General features: G+C 45.4%; 1 protein-coding gene across 2 annotated transcripts in view; it reads left to right on the plus strand.

The window, feature by feature from the left end:
- LOC140430125 (interleukin-6 receptor subunit beta-like) overlaps nt 1–15860 on the plus strand; it is a 548481-nt gene that overhangs the window by 458867 nt on the left and 73754 nt on the right. The window lies entirely within an intron of this gene.

Genomic DNA, 15860 nt, shown 5'->3' on the forward strand with positions numbered 1-15860 from the left:
GGTTGTTGTGATGGGAGACTTCAACTTCCCCAATATTGACTGGGACTCACTTAGTATTAGGGGCTCAGACTGGGCAGAGTTTGTAAGGAGAATCCAGGAGGGCTTCTTAAAACAATATGTAGACAGTCCAACTAGGGAAGGGGCTGTACTGGACCTGGTGTTGGGGAATGAGCCTGGCCAGATGGTAGAAGTTTCAATAGGGGAGCATTTCGGGAACAGTGACCACAATTCAGTAAGTTTTAAAGTGGTGGTGGACAAGAATAAGAGTGGTCCTAGGGTGAATGTGCTAAATTGGGGGAAGGCTAATTATAACAATATTAGGCGTGAACAGAAGGACTTAGATTGGGGGCGGATGTTTGAGGGTAAATCAACATCTAACTTGTGGGAGGCTTTCAAATATCAGTTGAAAGGAATCCAGGACCGGCATGTTACTGTGTGGAAGAAGGATAAATACGGCAAATTTCGGGAACCTTGGATAACGAGAGATATTGTAGGCCTCGTCAAAAAGAAAAAGGAGGCATTTGTCAGGGCTAGAAGGCTGGAACAGCGAAGCCTGTGTGAAATATAAGGAAAGTAGGAAGGAACTTAAGCAAGGAGTCAGGAGGGCTAGAAGGGGTCACAAAAAGGTAATTGGCAAATAGAGTTAAGGAAAATCCCAAGGCTTTTTACACGTACATACAAAGCAAGAGGGTAGCCAGGGAAAGGGTTGGCCCACTGAAGGATAGGCAAGGGAATCTATGTGTGGAGCCAGAGGAAATGGGCGAGGTACTAAATGAATACTTTGCAGCAGTATTCACCAAAGAGAAGGGATTGGTGGATGTTGAGTCTGGAGAAGGGTGTGTAGATAGCCTGGGTCGCATTGAGATCCAAAAAGACGAGGTGTTGGGCGTCTTGAAAAATATTAAGATAGATAAGTCCCCAGGGCCTGATGGGATCTACCCCAGAATACTGAAGGAGGCTAGAGAGGAAATTGCCGAGGCTTGACAGAAATCTTTGGATCCTCACTGTCTGCAGCTGATGTCCCGGAGGACTGGAGAATAGCCAATGTTGTTCCTTTGTTTAAGAAGGGTAGCAAGGATAACTACATGCTGGTGAGCCTTACGTCAGTGGTAGGAAAATTACTGGAGAGAATTCTTCGAGACAGGATCTACTCCCATTTGGAAGCAAATGGACGTATTAGTGAGAGTCAGCATGGTTTTGTGAAGGGGAAGTCGTGTCTCACTAACTTGATAGAGTTTTTCGAAGAGGTCACAAAGATGATTGATGCAGGTAGGGCAGTGGATGTTGTCTATATGGACTTCAGTAAGGCCTTTGACAAGGTCCCTCATGGTAGACTGGTACAAAAGGTGAAGTCACACGGGATCAGGGGTGAGCTGGCAAGGTGGATATAGAACTGGCTAGGTCATAGAAGGCAAAGAGTAGCAATAGAAGGGTGCTTTTCTAATTGGAGGACTGTGACTAGTGGAGTTCCACAGGGATCAGTGCTGGGACCTTTGCCGTTCGTAGTATATATAAATGATTTGGAGGAAAATGTAATTGGTCTGATTAGTAAGTTTGCAGATGACACAAAGTTTGGTGGAACGGCGGATAGTGATGAGGACTGTCAGAGGATACAGCAGGGTTTAGATTGTTTGGAGACTCGGGCGGAGAGACAGCAGATGGAGTTTAGAACATAGAACATAGAACATTACAGTGCAGTACAGGCCCTTCGGCCCTCGATGTTGCGCCGACCTGTGAAACCACTAAAGCCCATCTACACTATTCCCTTATTGTCCATATGTCTATCCAATGACCTTTTGAATGCCCTTAGTGTTGGCGAGTCCACTACTGTTGCAGGCAGGGCATTCCACGCCCTTACTACTCTCAGAGTAAAGAACCTACCTCTGACATCTGTCTTATATCTATCTCCCCTTTAAAGGTATGTCCCCTCGTGCGAGACATCACCATCCGAGGAAAAAGGCTCTCACTGTCCACCCTATCCAATCCTCTGATCAATTTGTATGTCTCAATTTAGTCACCTCTTAACCTTCTTCTCTCTAACGAAAACAGCCTCAAGTCCCTCAGCCTTTCCTCATAAGATCGTCCCTCCATACCAGGCAACATTCTGGTAAATCTCCTCTGCACCCTTTCCAATGCTTCCACAACCTTCCTATAATGCGGCGACCAGAATTGCACGCAATACTCCAAATGCGGCCGCACCAGAGTGTTGTGTAGCTGCAAACATGATCTCATGGCTCCTAAACTCAAACCCTCTACCAATAAAAGGTAACACACCGTACGCCTTCTTAACAACCCTCTCAACCTGCGTGGCAACTTTCAGGGATCTATGTACATGGACACCGAGATCTCTCTGCTCATCCACACTGCCAAGAATCTTACCATTAGCCCAGTACTCAGTCTTCCTGTTATTCCTTCCAAAATGAATCACCTCACACTTTTCTGCATTAAACTCCATTTGCCACCTCTCAGCCCAGCGCTGCAGCTTATCTATGTCCCTCTGTAACTTGTAACATCCTTCCGCACTGTCCACAACTCCACCGACTTTAGTGTCATCTGCAAATTTACTCACCCATCCTTCTACGCCCTCCTCCAGGTAATTTATAAAAATGACAAACAGAAGTGGCCCCCAAAACAGATCCTTGTGGTACACCACTAGTAACTGGATTCCAGTCTGTACATTTCCCATCAACCACCACCCTTTGTCTTCTTCCAGCTAGCCAATTTCTGATCCAAACTGCTAAATCACCCTGAATCCCATGCCTCCGTATTTTCTGCAGTAGCCTACCACGGGGAACCTTATCAAACGCTTTACTGAAATCCATATACACCACAGTAACTGCTTTACCCTCATCCACCTGTTTGATCACCTTCTCAAAGAACTCAATAAGGTTTGTGAGGCACGACCTACCCTTCACAAAACCGTGTTGACTATCTCTAATCAAATTATTCCTTTCCAGATGATTATACATCCTATCTCTTATAAACCTTTCCAAGATTTTTCCCACAACAGAAGTAAGGCTCACTGGTCTATAGTTACCGGGGTTATCTCTACTCCCCTTCTTGAACAAGGGGACAACATTTGCTATCCTCCAGTCTTCTGGCACTATTCCTGTAGACAAAGACGACTTAAAGATCAAGGCCAAAGCCTCAGCAATCTCCTCCCTAGCTTCCCAGAGAATCCTAGGATAAATCCCATCCGGCCCAGGTGACTTATCTATTTTCACACTTTCCAGAATCGCTAACACCTCTTCCTTATGAACCTCAAGCCCTTCTAGTCTAGTAGCCTGAATCTCAGTTTTCTCCTCGACAACATTGTCTTTTTCCTGTGTGAATACTGATGAAAAATATTCATTTAGCACCTCCTATCTCCTCAGACTCCAAGCACAACTTCCCACTACTGTCCTTGACTGGACAAATGTGAGGTAATGCATTTTGGAAGGACTAATGCAGGTAGGGAATATACAGTGAATGGTAGAACCCTCAAGAGTATTGAAAGTCATAGAGATCTAGGTGTACAGGTCCACAGGCCACTGAAAGGGGCAACACAGGTGGAGAAAGTAGTCAAGAAGGCTTACGGCATGCTTGCCTTCATTGGCCGGGGCATTGAGTATAAGAATTGGAAGTCATGTTGCAGCTGTGTAGAACCTTAGTTAGGCCACACTTGGAGTACATAAGAACATAAGAACATAACATAAGAACTAGGAACAGGAGTAGGCCATCTGGCCCCTTGAGCCTGCTCCGCCATTTAATGAGATCATGGCTGATCTTTGTGGACTCAGCTCCACTCTCCGGCCCGTACACCATATCCCCAAATCCCTTTATTCTTTAGAAAGGCATCTATCTTTTTCTTAAAAATGTTTAAAGAAGGAGCCTCAACTGCTTTACTGGGCAAGGAATTCCAGAGATTCACAACCCTTTGGGTGAAGAAGTTTCTCCTACACTCCGTCCTAAATCTTCCTAAATCAGGGCATTCTGGAGGGGGAGGGTGAACAGCCAGCTGTCGTGGTGCATATAGGCACCAACGATATAGGTAAAAAACGGGATGAGGTCCTACAAGCTGAATTTAGGGAGTTAGGAGTTAAACTAAAAAGTAGGACCTCAAAGGTAGTAATCTCAGGATTGCTACCAGTGCCACGTGATAGTCAGAGTAGGATAGCTAGGATGAATACGTGGCTTGAGAGATGGTGCAAGAGGGAGGGTTTCAAATTCCTGGGACATTGGGACCGGTTCTGGGGGAGGTGGGACCTGTACAAATCGGACGGTCTGCATCTGGGTGGGACCGGAACCAATGTTCTCGGGGGTGTGTTTGCTAGTGCAGTTGGGGAGGGTTTAAACTAATGTGGCAGGGGGATGGGAACCGATGTAGGAAGTCAGTGGGGACAGAAACAAAAGGCAGGAAGGGAGAGTGTGTAAAGCATGACCTGAGAAAGCAGGGCAGAGAGCAAGGAAGGTCTACATTAAACTGCATTTATTTCAATGCAAGGGGCCTGACGGGCAAAGCGGATGAACTCAGGGCATGGACGGGCACATGGGACTGGGATATTATAGCTATGACTGAAACATGGCTAAAGGAGGGGCAGGACTGGCAGCTCAATGTTCCGGGGTACAGATGCTATAGAAAGGATAGAACAGGAGGTAAGAGAGGAGGGGGAGTGGCGTTTTTGATTAGGGAGAACATCACGGCAGTACTTAGAGGGGATATATCCGAGGGTTCGCCCACTGAGTCTATATGGGTGGAACTGAAAAATAAGAAGGGAGAGATCACCTTGGTAGGACTGTACTACAGGCCCCCAAATAGTCAGCGGGAAATTGAGGAGCAAATATGTAAGGAGATTACAGATAGCTGCAAGAATAATAGGGTGGTAGTAGTAGGGTACTTTAACTTTCCCAACATTGACTGGGACAGCCAGAGCATTAGGGGCTTGGATGGAGGGAAATTTGTTGAGTGTATTCAGGAGGAATTTCTCATTCAGTATGTGGATGGACCGACTAGAGAGGGGGCAAAACTTGACCTCGTCTTGGGAAATAAGGAAGGGCAAGTGACAGAAGTGCTAGTGAGAGATCACTTTGGGACAAGTGACCATAACTCCATTAGTTTTAAGATAGCTATGGAGAATGATAGGTCTGGCCCAAGAGTTAAAATTCTTAATTGGGGCAAGGCCAATTTTGATGGTATCAGACAGGAACTTTCAGAGGTAGATTGGGGGAGACTGTTGGCAGGCAAAGGGACGGCTGGTAAATGGGAGGCTTTTAAAAATGTGTTAACTAGGGTGCAGGGTAAGCACATTCCCTTTAGAGTGAAGGGTAAGGCTGGTAGAAGTAGGGAACCCTGGATGACTCGAGATATTGAGACTCTGGTCAAAAAGAAGAAGGAGGCATATGACTTACATAAGCAACTGGGATCAAGTGGATCCCTTGAAGAGTATAGAGATTGTCAAAATAGAGTTAAGAGGGAAATCAGGAGGGCAAAAAGGGGACATGAAATTGCTTTGGCAAATAATGCAAGGGAGAATCCAAAGAGATTCTACAAATACATAAAGGGGAAAAGAGTAACTAGGGACAGAGTAGGGCCTCTTAAGGATCAACAAGGGCATCTATGTGCAGAGCCACAAGAGTTGGGTGAGATCCTGAATGAATATTTCTCATCGGTATTCACGGTGGAGAAAGGCATGGATGTTAGGAAACTAAGGGAAATAAATAGTGATGTCTTGAGAAGTGTGCATATTACAGAGGAGGAGGTGCTGGAAGTCTTAAAGCGCATCAAGGTAGATAAATCCCCGGGACCTGATGAAATGTATCCCAGGGTGTTGTGGGAGGCTAGGGAGGAAATTGCGGGTCCCCTAACAGAGATATTTGAATCATCGGCAGCCACAGGTGAGGTGCCTGAAGATTGGAGAGTGGCGAATGTTGTGCCCTTGTTTAAGAAGGGCAGCAGGGAAAAGCCTGGGAACTACAGACCGGTAAGCCTAACGTCTGTAGTAGGTAAGTTGCTAGAAGGTATTCTGAGAGACAGGATCTACAAGCATTTAGAGAGGCAAGGACTGATTCGGGGCAGTCAGCATGGCTTTGTGCGTGGAAAATCATGTCTCACAAATTTGATTGAGTTTTTTGAGGGGGTGACCAAGAAGGTAGATGAGGGCAGTACAGTAGACGTTGTCTACATGGACATTAGCAAAGCCTTTGACAAGGTACCGCATGGTAGGTTGTTGCAGAAGGTTAAAGCTCACGGGATCCAGGGTGAGGTTGCCAATTGGATTCAAAATTGGCTGGACGACAGAAGGCAGAGGGTGGTTGTAGAGGGTTGTTTTTCAAACTGGAGGCCTGTGACCAGTGGTGTGCCTCAGGGATCGGTGCTGGGTCCACTGTTATTTGTGATTTATATTAATGATTTGAATGAGAATTTAGGAGGCATGGTTAGTAAGTTTGCAGATGACACCAAGATTGGTGGCACAGTGGATCGTGAAGTAGGTTATCTAGGATTGCAACGGGATCTTGATCAATTAGGCCAGTGGGCCGACGAATGGCAGATGGAGTTTAATTTAGATAAATGTGAGGTGATGCATTTTGGCAGATCGAATCAGGCCAGGACCTACTCAGTTAATGGTATGGCGTTGGGGAGAGTTATAGAACAAAGAGATCTAGGAGTACAGGTTCATAGCTCCTTGAAGGTGGAGTCGCAGGTGGACAGGGTGGTGAAGAAGGCATTCGGCATGCTTGGTTTCATTGGTCAGAACATTGAATACAGGAGTTGGGACGTCTTGTTGAAGTTGTACAAGACATTGGTACGGCCACACTTGGAATACTGTGTGCAGTTCTGGTCACCCTATTATAGGAAGGATATTATTAAACTGGAAAGAGTGCAGAAAAGATTTACTAGGATGTTGCCGGGACTTGATGGTTTGAGTTATAAGGAGAGGCTGGATCGACTGGGACTTTTTTCCTTGGAGCGTAGGAGGCTTAGGGGTGATCTTATAGAGGTCTATAAAATAATGAGGGGCATAGATAAGGTAGATAGTCAACATCTTTTCCCAACGGAAGGGGAGTCTAAAACTAGAGGGCATAGGTTTAAGGTGAGAGGGGAGAGATTCAGAAGGGCCGAGAGGGGCAATTTCTTCACTCAGAGGGTAGTGAGTGTCTGGAATGGGCTGCCAGAGGTAGTAGTAGAGGCGGGTACAATCGTGTCTTTTAAAAAACATTTAGATAGTTACATGGGTAAGATGGGTAGAGAGGGTTATGGGCCAAGTGCGGGCAACTGGGACTAGCTTAATGGTAAAAACTGGGCGGCATGGACTGGTTGGGCCGAAGGGCCTGTTTCCATGCTGTAAACTTCTATGATTCTACCTCCCCTTATTTTGAGGCTATGCCCCCTAGTTCTGCTTTCCCCGACCAATGGAAACAACCTGCCCACATCTATCCTATCTACTCCCTTCATAATTTTATATGTCTCAATAAGATCCCCCCCGCATCCTTCTAAACTGCAATGAGTACAGTCCCAGTCTACTCAACCTCGCGTCATAATCTAATCCCCTCAACTCTAGGATCAACCTCGTGAGTCTCCTCTGCACTCCCTCCAGTGCCAATATCTCCTTTCTCAGGTAAGGAGACCAAAACTGAACACAATACTCCAGATACGGCCTCACCAACACCCTATACAATTGCAGCATAACCTCACTAGTCTTGAACTCCATCCCTCTAGCAATGAAAGACAAAACTCGATTAGCCTTCTTAATCACCTGTTGCACCTGCACACCAACTTTCTGCGACTCGTGCACCAGCGCACCCAGGTCCCTCTGCACAGCAGCATGTTTTAACATCTTACCGTTTAAATAATAATCCATTCTGCTGTTATTCCTCCCAAAATGGATAGCCTCACACTTGGCAACATTGAATTCCATCTGCCAGACCCTAGCCCATTCACCTAACCTATCCAAATCCTTCTGCAGACTTCCGGTATCCTCTACCCTTTTTGCTTTACCACTCATCTTAGTGTCGTCTGCAAACTTTGACACACTGCACTTGGTCCCCAACTCCAAATCATCTATGTAAATTGTGAACAACTGCGGGCCCAACACTGATCCTTGAGGGACCCCACTAGTTACAGGTTGCCAACCAGAGAAACACCCATTTATCCCCACTCTCTGCTTTCTGTTAGTTAACCAATCCTCTACCCATGCTACCACTTTCCCCTCAATGCCGTGCATTTTTAGTTTATGCAGCAACCTTTTGTGTGGCACTTTGTCAAAAGCTTTCTGGAAATCCAGATATACCACATCCATTGGCTCCCCGTTATCTACTGCACTGGTAACGTCCTCAAAAAATTCTACCAAATTAGTCAGACACGACCTACCCTTTGTGAACCCATGCTGTGTCTGCCCAATGGGACAATTTCCCTCCAGGTGCCCTGCTATTTCCTCCTTAATGATAGATTCCAGCATTTTCCCTACAACCGAAGTTAAGCTTACCGGCCTATAATTACCAGCTTTCTGCCGACCTCCTTTTTTAAACAGTGGTGTCACGTTTGCTACTTCCCAATCCTCTGGGACCACCCCAGAGTCGAGTGAATTTTGATAAATTATCACTAGTGCGTTTACAATTTCCCTAGCCATCTCTTTTAACACTCTGGGATGCATCCCATCAGGGCCAGGAGACTTGTCTACCTTTAGCCCCATTAGCTTGCCCAATACTGCCTCCTTAGTGATTACAATCATCCCAAGGTCCTCACCTATCATATCTTTATTTCCATCAGTCACTGGCATGTTATTTGTGTCCTCCACTGTGAAGACTGACCCCAAAAACCTGTTCAGCTCCTCAGCCATTTCCCCATCTCCTATTATTAAATCTCCCTTCTCATCTTCCAAAGGACCAATATTTACCTTAGCCACTCTTTTTTGTCTTATATATTTGTAGAAGCTTTTACTATCTGCTTTTATGTTCTGAGCCAGTTTACTTTCATAGTCTACGTTACTCTTCTTTATGGCTTTTTTAGTAGCTTTCTGTTGTCCCCTAAAGTCTTCCCAGTCCTCTAGTCTCCCACTAATTTTTGCCACTTTGTATGTTTTTTCCTTCAATTTGATACCCTCCCTCACCTCCTTAGATATCCACGGTCGATTTTTCCCCTTGCGGCCGTCTTTCTTTTTTGTCGGTATGAACCTTTTCTGAACACTGTGAAAGATCGCTCGGAAGATTCTCCACTGTTCCTCAACTGCTTCACCGTGAAGTCTTTGCTCCCAGTCTACCTTAGCTAGTTCTTCTCTCATCCCATTGTAATCACCTTTATTTAAGCACAAAACACTAGTGTTTGATTTTACCTTGTCATCCTCCAACTGTATTTTAAATTCCACCATATTGTGGTCGCTCCTTCCAAGAGGATCCCGAACTATGAGATCATTAATCAATCCTGCCTCATTACACAGGACCAGATCTAGGACCGCTTGTTCCATAAGACCATAAGACATAGGAGCGGAAGTAAGGCCATTCGGTCCATCGAGTCCACTCCACCATTCAATCATGGCTGATTTCAACTCCATTTACCCGCTCTCTCTCCATAGCCCTTAATTCCTCGAGAAATCAAGAATTTATCAACTTCTGTCTTAAAGACACTCAATGTCCCGGCCTCCACCGCCCTCTGTGGCAATGAATTCCACAGACCCACCACTCTCTGGCTGAAGAAATTTCTCCTCATCTCTGTTCTAAAGTGACTCCCTTTTATTCTAAGGCTGTGCCCCCGGGTCCTAGTCTCCCCTGCTAATGGAAACAACTTCACTACATCCACCCTATCTAAGCCATTCATTATCTTGTAAGTTTCTATTAGATCTCCCCTCAACCTCCTAAACTCCAATGAATATAATCCCAGGACCCTCAGACGGTCATCGTATGTTAGGCCTACCATTCCTGGGATCATCCGTGTGAATCTCCGCTGGACGCGCTCCAGTGCCAGTATGTCCTTCCTGAGGTGTGGGGCCCAAAATTGCTCACAGTATTCTAAATGGGGCCTAACTAACGCTTTACAAAGCTTCAGAAGTACATCCCTGCTTTTATATTCAAAGCCTCTTGAGATGAATGACAACATTGCATTTGCTTTCTTAATTACGGACTCAACCTGCACGTTTTCTCGATGGACCGAATGGCCTTACTTCCACTCCTATGTCTTATGGTCTTATGGTCTTTACCTTTAGAGAATCCTGGACTAGGACTCCCAAGTCCCTTTGCACTTCAGCATTATGAATTTTGTCACCGTTTAGAAAATAGTCCATGCCTCTATTCTTTTTTCCAAAGTGCAAGACCTCGCACTTGCCCACGTTGAATTTCATCAGCCATTTCTTGGACCACTCTCCTAAACTGTCTAAATCTTTCTGCAGCCTCCCCACCTCCTCCATGCTACCTGCCCCTCCACCTATCTTTGTATCATCGGCAAACTTAGCCAGAATGCCCCCAGTCCCGTCATCTAGATTGTTAATATATAAAGAGAACAGCTGTGGCCCCAACACTGAACCCTGCGGGACACCACTCGTCAACGGTTGCCATTCCCAAAAAGAACCTTTTATCCCAACTCTGTGCCTTCTGCCTGACAGCCAATTGTCAATCCATGTTAGTACCTTGCCTCGAATACCATGGGCCCTTATTTTACTCAGCAGTCTCCCGTGAGGCACCTTATCAAAGGCCTTTTGGAAGTCAAGATAGATAACATCCATTGGCTCTCCTTGGTCTAACCTATTTGTTATCTCTTCAAAGAACTCTAACAGGTTTGTCAGGCACGACCTCCCCTTATTAAATCTATGCTGACTTGTCCTAATCCGACCCTGCACTTCCAAGAATTTAGAAATCTCATCCTTAACAATGGATTCTAGAATCTTGTCAACAACCAAGGTTAGGCTAATTGGCCTATAATTTTCCATCTTTTTCCTTGTTCCCTTCTTGAACAGGGGGGTTACAACAGCGATTTTCCAATCCTCTGGGACTTTCCCTGACTCCAGTGACTTTTGAAAGATCATAACTAACGCCTCCACTATTTCTTCCGCTATCTCCTTCAGAACTCTAGGATGTAGCCCATCTGGGCCCGGAGATTTATCAATTTTGAGACCTCTTAGTTTCTCTAGCACTTTCTCCTTTGTGATGGCTACCATATTCAACTCTGCCCCCTGACTCTCCGGAATTGTTGGGATATTACTCATGTCTTCTACTGTGAAGACTGACGCAAAGTAGTTATTTAGTTCCTCAGCTATTTCCTTGTCTCCCATCACAAAATTACCAGCTTCTTTTTGGAGCGGCCCAATGTCAACTTTTGCCTCCCGTTTGTTTTCAATGTATTTGAAGAAACTTTTACTCTCATTCCTAATGTTACTGGCTAGCCTACCTTCATATTTGATCCTCTCTTTCCTTATTTCTCTCTTTGTTATCCTTGGTTTGTTTTTGTAGCCTTCCCAATCTTCTGACTTCCCACTACTCTTTGCCACATTATAGGCTTTCTCTTTTGCTTTGATGCATTCCCTAGCTTCCTTTGTCAGCCATGGCTGCCTAATCCCCCCTCTGATAACCTTTCTTTTCTTTGGGATGAACCTCTGTACTGTTTCCTCAATTGCTCCCAGAAAGTCCTGCCATTGCTGTTCTACTGTCTTTCCCACTAGGTTCTACTCCCAATCGATTTTCGTCAGTTCCTCCCTCATGCCCCTGTAGTTACCTTTATTTAACTGTAACACCTTTACATCTGATTCTACCTTCTTTCTTTCAAATTGGAGATTGAATTCTAACATATTATGATCACTGCCTCCTAAGTGCTCCCTTACTTTAAGATCTTTAATCAAGTCTGGCTCATTACATAACACTCAGTCCAGAATGGCCTGTTCCCTCGTGGGCTCCATCACAAGCTGTTCCAAAAAGCCCTCCTGTAAACATTCAATTAATTCCCTTTCTTCCTCCTCCAAACGGCTCCCGAAATTAGGCCCGAAGAAAGAGAGAGAACAAAACAGGAGGGAAAAAACACCTTCTCCCACTCTTCACCGAATTACCTCACTGCACCAAATTACCAAATTCTCACTCTGTCTGTGTCTCTCTCACTCACTCAGGCTGTGTCTCCTTGACCTGTGCAATGCTTACTAATGTGTGCTTTCTGTCTGTCTTTTATACAGACTTTTGGATGACTCACACTAAAACATCAAAGAGAAGAATACAATGTGTACCTTTGTGCCCCTTAACAAGCCTCAGGTGACTGCCAGATAACTGCCTCTCAGCAATTAGGGTGGGGGCAGCTTCAGCCAATCAGACACTAATCTACACTGCACTTTTAACTGAAAAACAGCAAAATTAGATTAACCACTTACCTTTCCTGCTTAACTCACTGCACCAAATTACCAAATTCTCACTCTGTCTGTGTTTCATTCACTCGGGCTGTGTCTCCTTGACCTGCGCAATGCTTACTAATGTGCGCTTTCTGTCTGTCTTTTATACAGACGTTAGGATGACTCACACTAAAACTTTAAAGAGAAGAATACAACGTGTACCTTTGTGCCCCTTAACAGGCCTCAGGTGACTGCCAGATAACTGCCTCTCAGCAATTTGGGTGGAGGCAGCTTCAGCCAATCAGACACTAATCTACACTGCACTTTTAACTGAAAAACAGCAAAATTAGATTAACCACTTACCTTTCCTGCTTACCTCACTGCACCAAATTATCCCGGGCACATTCTTTAAACTCCTCCTCAAGGCTGCCTTTACCAACCTGGTTAAACCAATCGATATGCAGATTAAAATCTCCCATGATAACCTCTGTACCATTTCTACATGCATCCGTTATTTCTTTGCTTATTGTCTGCCCTACCATCCTGTTACTATTTGGTGGCCTATAGGCTACTCCTATCAGTGACCTTTTCGCCTTATTATTCCTGATTTCCACCAAAATTGATTCAACCTTGTCCTCCATAGCACCAATATCATCCCTTACTATTGCCCGGATGCCATCCTTAAACAACAAAGCTACACCACTACCCTTACCGTCCATTCTATCCTTTCGTATAGTCTGATACCCTTGGATAATTAACTCCCAGTCGTGACCATCTTTTAACCATGTTTCAGTAATGGCCATTAAATCATAGTCATTCACGATGATTTGCGCCATCAACTCATTTACCTTATTTCGTATACTACGAGCATTCAGGTAAAGTACACTTATGCTGTTTTTTATGTCTTTGTTATGAATCCTAACACCTTGATCAGTAACTTTTCGCAATTTATTTTTCCTCTTACCCTTTCTCCTAATTTTCCTTGTCTTTGAACCCATATCTCTACATAATAACCTGTCACGTAACCTGCTGCCTTGATCTCCATTAACCATTATACTGTCCATAGCTTTACACTTCCCTTTCCCCCAACTTGCTAGTTTAAAGTCCTTGTGACCAACCTATTTATCCTATTCGCTAGAACACTGGTCCCAGAATGGTTCAGGTGAAGACCGTCCCAACGGTACAGGTCCCTCCTGCAACAGTACTGATGCCAGTGCCCCATGAAATGAAATCCCTCTTTCCCGCACCACTCCTTTAGCCACGTGTTAACTTCTCTAATTTTCTCAACCCTATGCCAATTGGCACGTGGCTCAGGTCATAATCCAGAGATTATAACCCTGGAGGACCTGCTCTTTAATTTAGTCCCTAGTGTTTGGTAATCCCCAAACAGGTCCTCTTTCCTAGTCTTACCTATGTTGTTAGTCCCAACGTGGACCACAACAACTGGATCCTCCCCCTCCCTCTCCAAAATCCTTTCAAGCCGATCAGAGATGTCCCTCACCCTGGCACCGGGCAGGCAACATACCATGCGGGACTCTCGATCTGGCTTACAAAGGATGCCATCAATCCCCCTACAATTACCACTTGTCTTTTTGCTCCCCCCTCTTGAATGGCTTTCTGTACCACGGTGCAGTGGTCAGTCAACGCATCCTCCCTACAGCCCTCTTCCTCATCCACACAGGGAGCAAGTACCTCATACCTGTTGGACAAGGTTAAGGGCTGAGGCTCCTCAACTCCTAAACTCAGGATCCCCTTACCTGCCTCCCTTGCAGTCACACCACTCTGTCCCTGACCACTGTCCGAATTAACAGAACCTATTCTACCGGGTGTGACTGCCTCCTGAAACAAAGCGTTCAGGTAATGTTCCCCCTCCCTGATGTGCCGCAGTGTGTGCAGCTCGGTCTCCAGCTCATCAATTCTGAGCCGAAATTCCTCGAGCAGCCAACACTTGCTGCAGATGTGGTCACTGACGGTCTCAATGGGATCCCCCAGTACCATCATCATACAGCAACAGCACATCACCTGTCCTGCCATATTCAACTAGTTAATTAATTTAAATATTTTTTTTTTAAAAATTTATTTGTAGAACCTCAAGGATAAACCCGAACACCAACAAAAACACAGCCCTCTCTCGAACTCAGTCACTCACCTAAACTCAGATGCCCTCTATTCCAATCAGCACTCCGTGTCTAAAGGCACTCCTGCCACACCTTTTGTGTGCTCACCTCACCCAGCACTGTCCCGGCTCTCTCCTCCCGCGCTTTTTAAATCTCCCGGCTCTCTCCTCCGGCGCTGTTTTCGCTGTCCCGGCCCTCGAGTATAGTGTTCAATTGTGGTCGCCACACTACCAGAAGGATGTGGAGGCTTTAGAGAGGGTGCAGAAGAGATTTACCAGGATGTTGCCTGGTATGGAGGGCATTAGCTATGAGGAGCGGTTGAATAAACTCGGTTTGTTCTCACTGGAATGACGGAGGTTGAGGGGCGACCTGATAGAGGTCTACAAAATTATGAGGGGCATAGACAGAGTGGATAGTCAGAGGCTTTTCCCCAGGGTAGAGGGGGCAATTACTAGGGGTCATAGGTTTAAGGAGCGAGGGGCAAGGTTTAGAGGAGATGTACGAGGCAAGTTTTTTACACAGAGGGTAGTGGGTGCCTGGAACTCGCTGCCGGAGGAGGTGGTGGAAGCAGGGACGATAGTGACATTTAAGGATCATCTTGACAAATACATGAATAGGATGGGAATAGAGGGATACGGACCCACGAAGTGTAGAAGATTTGTTTAGGCGGACAGCGTGGTCGGCACGGGCTTGGAGGGCCGAAGGGCCTGTTCCTGTGCTGAACTTTTCTTTGTTCTTTGTTCTCAGAGGTTGTTGATTTCACAACATTGTCAGTTACTAGAACTCCTTAGATTGCATTTGTTAATTTTTTTCATGTATGCTAATATCGTGTAGCTTTTTGTTTCATACATGTTATGGTATACATCATGGTATTTCAGTGCATAATACAACTAATTATTCTGCTGTTAAGATGCACCAAATCTGATCATATTAAAACATAGTGAAGACCAATCAGAATTTAATTGCTTTAGTGTAATATGTTTTAAAATATAATATTCATTTCAAGGAACATACCACAATTTAATATTGCCTTCCCACTGTATCGGAGATGCTAAATAACACATGACCGTGTAAGATAGTTGGCAGGATTCCCTATTCCTGAGACTGAGTTCATGCCGGGGTAGGATTCGTGGACTTCCAAGAACAGCAAAACTGTGCTGTGCCTGGACCGATTCAGCGACTGTTAAGTAGCTAGCACTAGTGCCACGTGGAACACAATCGATTCCAATGAGAAACAATGCAGGATTCACCGGATTCGGCCTGGGAAAGAGGCTGCCAGCCGCCGCCGTTCAACCTCCCTGGGCGCAGGTAGCAGAGGGGTTCATGCCATCATCAACGTCATCCAGACCGGTAAAAGGCAGGAGTCTGGGAAGTGTGGGGTGTGGTAGTATGTATTAGGGGTCATGTGGGACTGTGAAGCTGTGATGCTATTGGCTGACAGATCCCGGGTCCTGGTTGGCTGTTGACC

Source organism: Scyliorhinus torazame, chromosome 1 (genome assembly GCF_047496885.1).
Source record: "Scyliorhinus torazame isolate Kashiwa2021f chromosome 1, sScyTor2.1, whole genome shotgun sequence".
NCBI classification, from domain to species: Eukaryota; Metazoa; Chordata; class Chondrichthyes; order Carcharhiniformes; family Scyliorhinidae; genus Scyliorhinus; species Scyliorhinus torazame.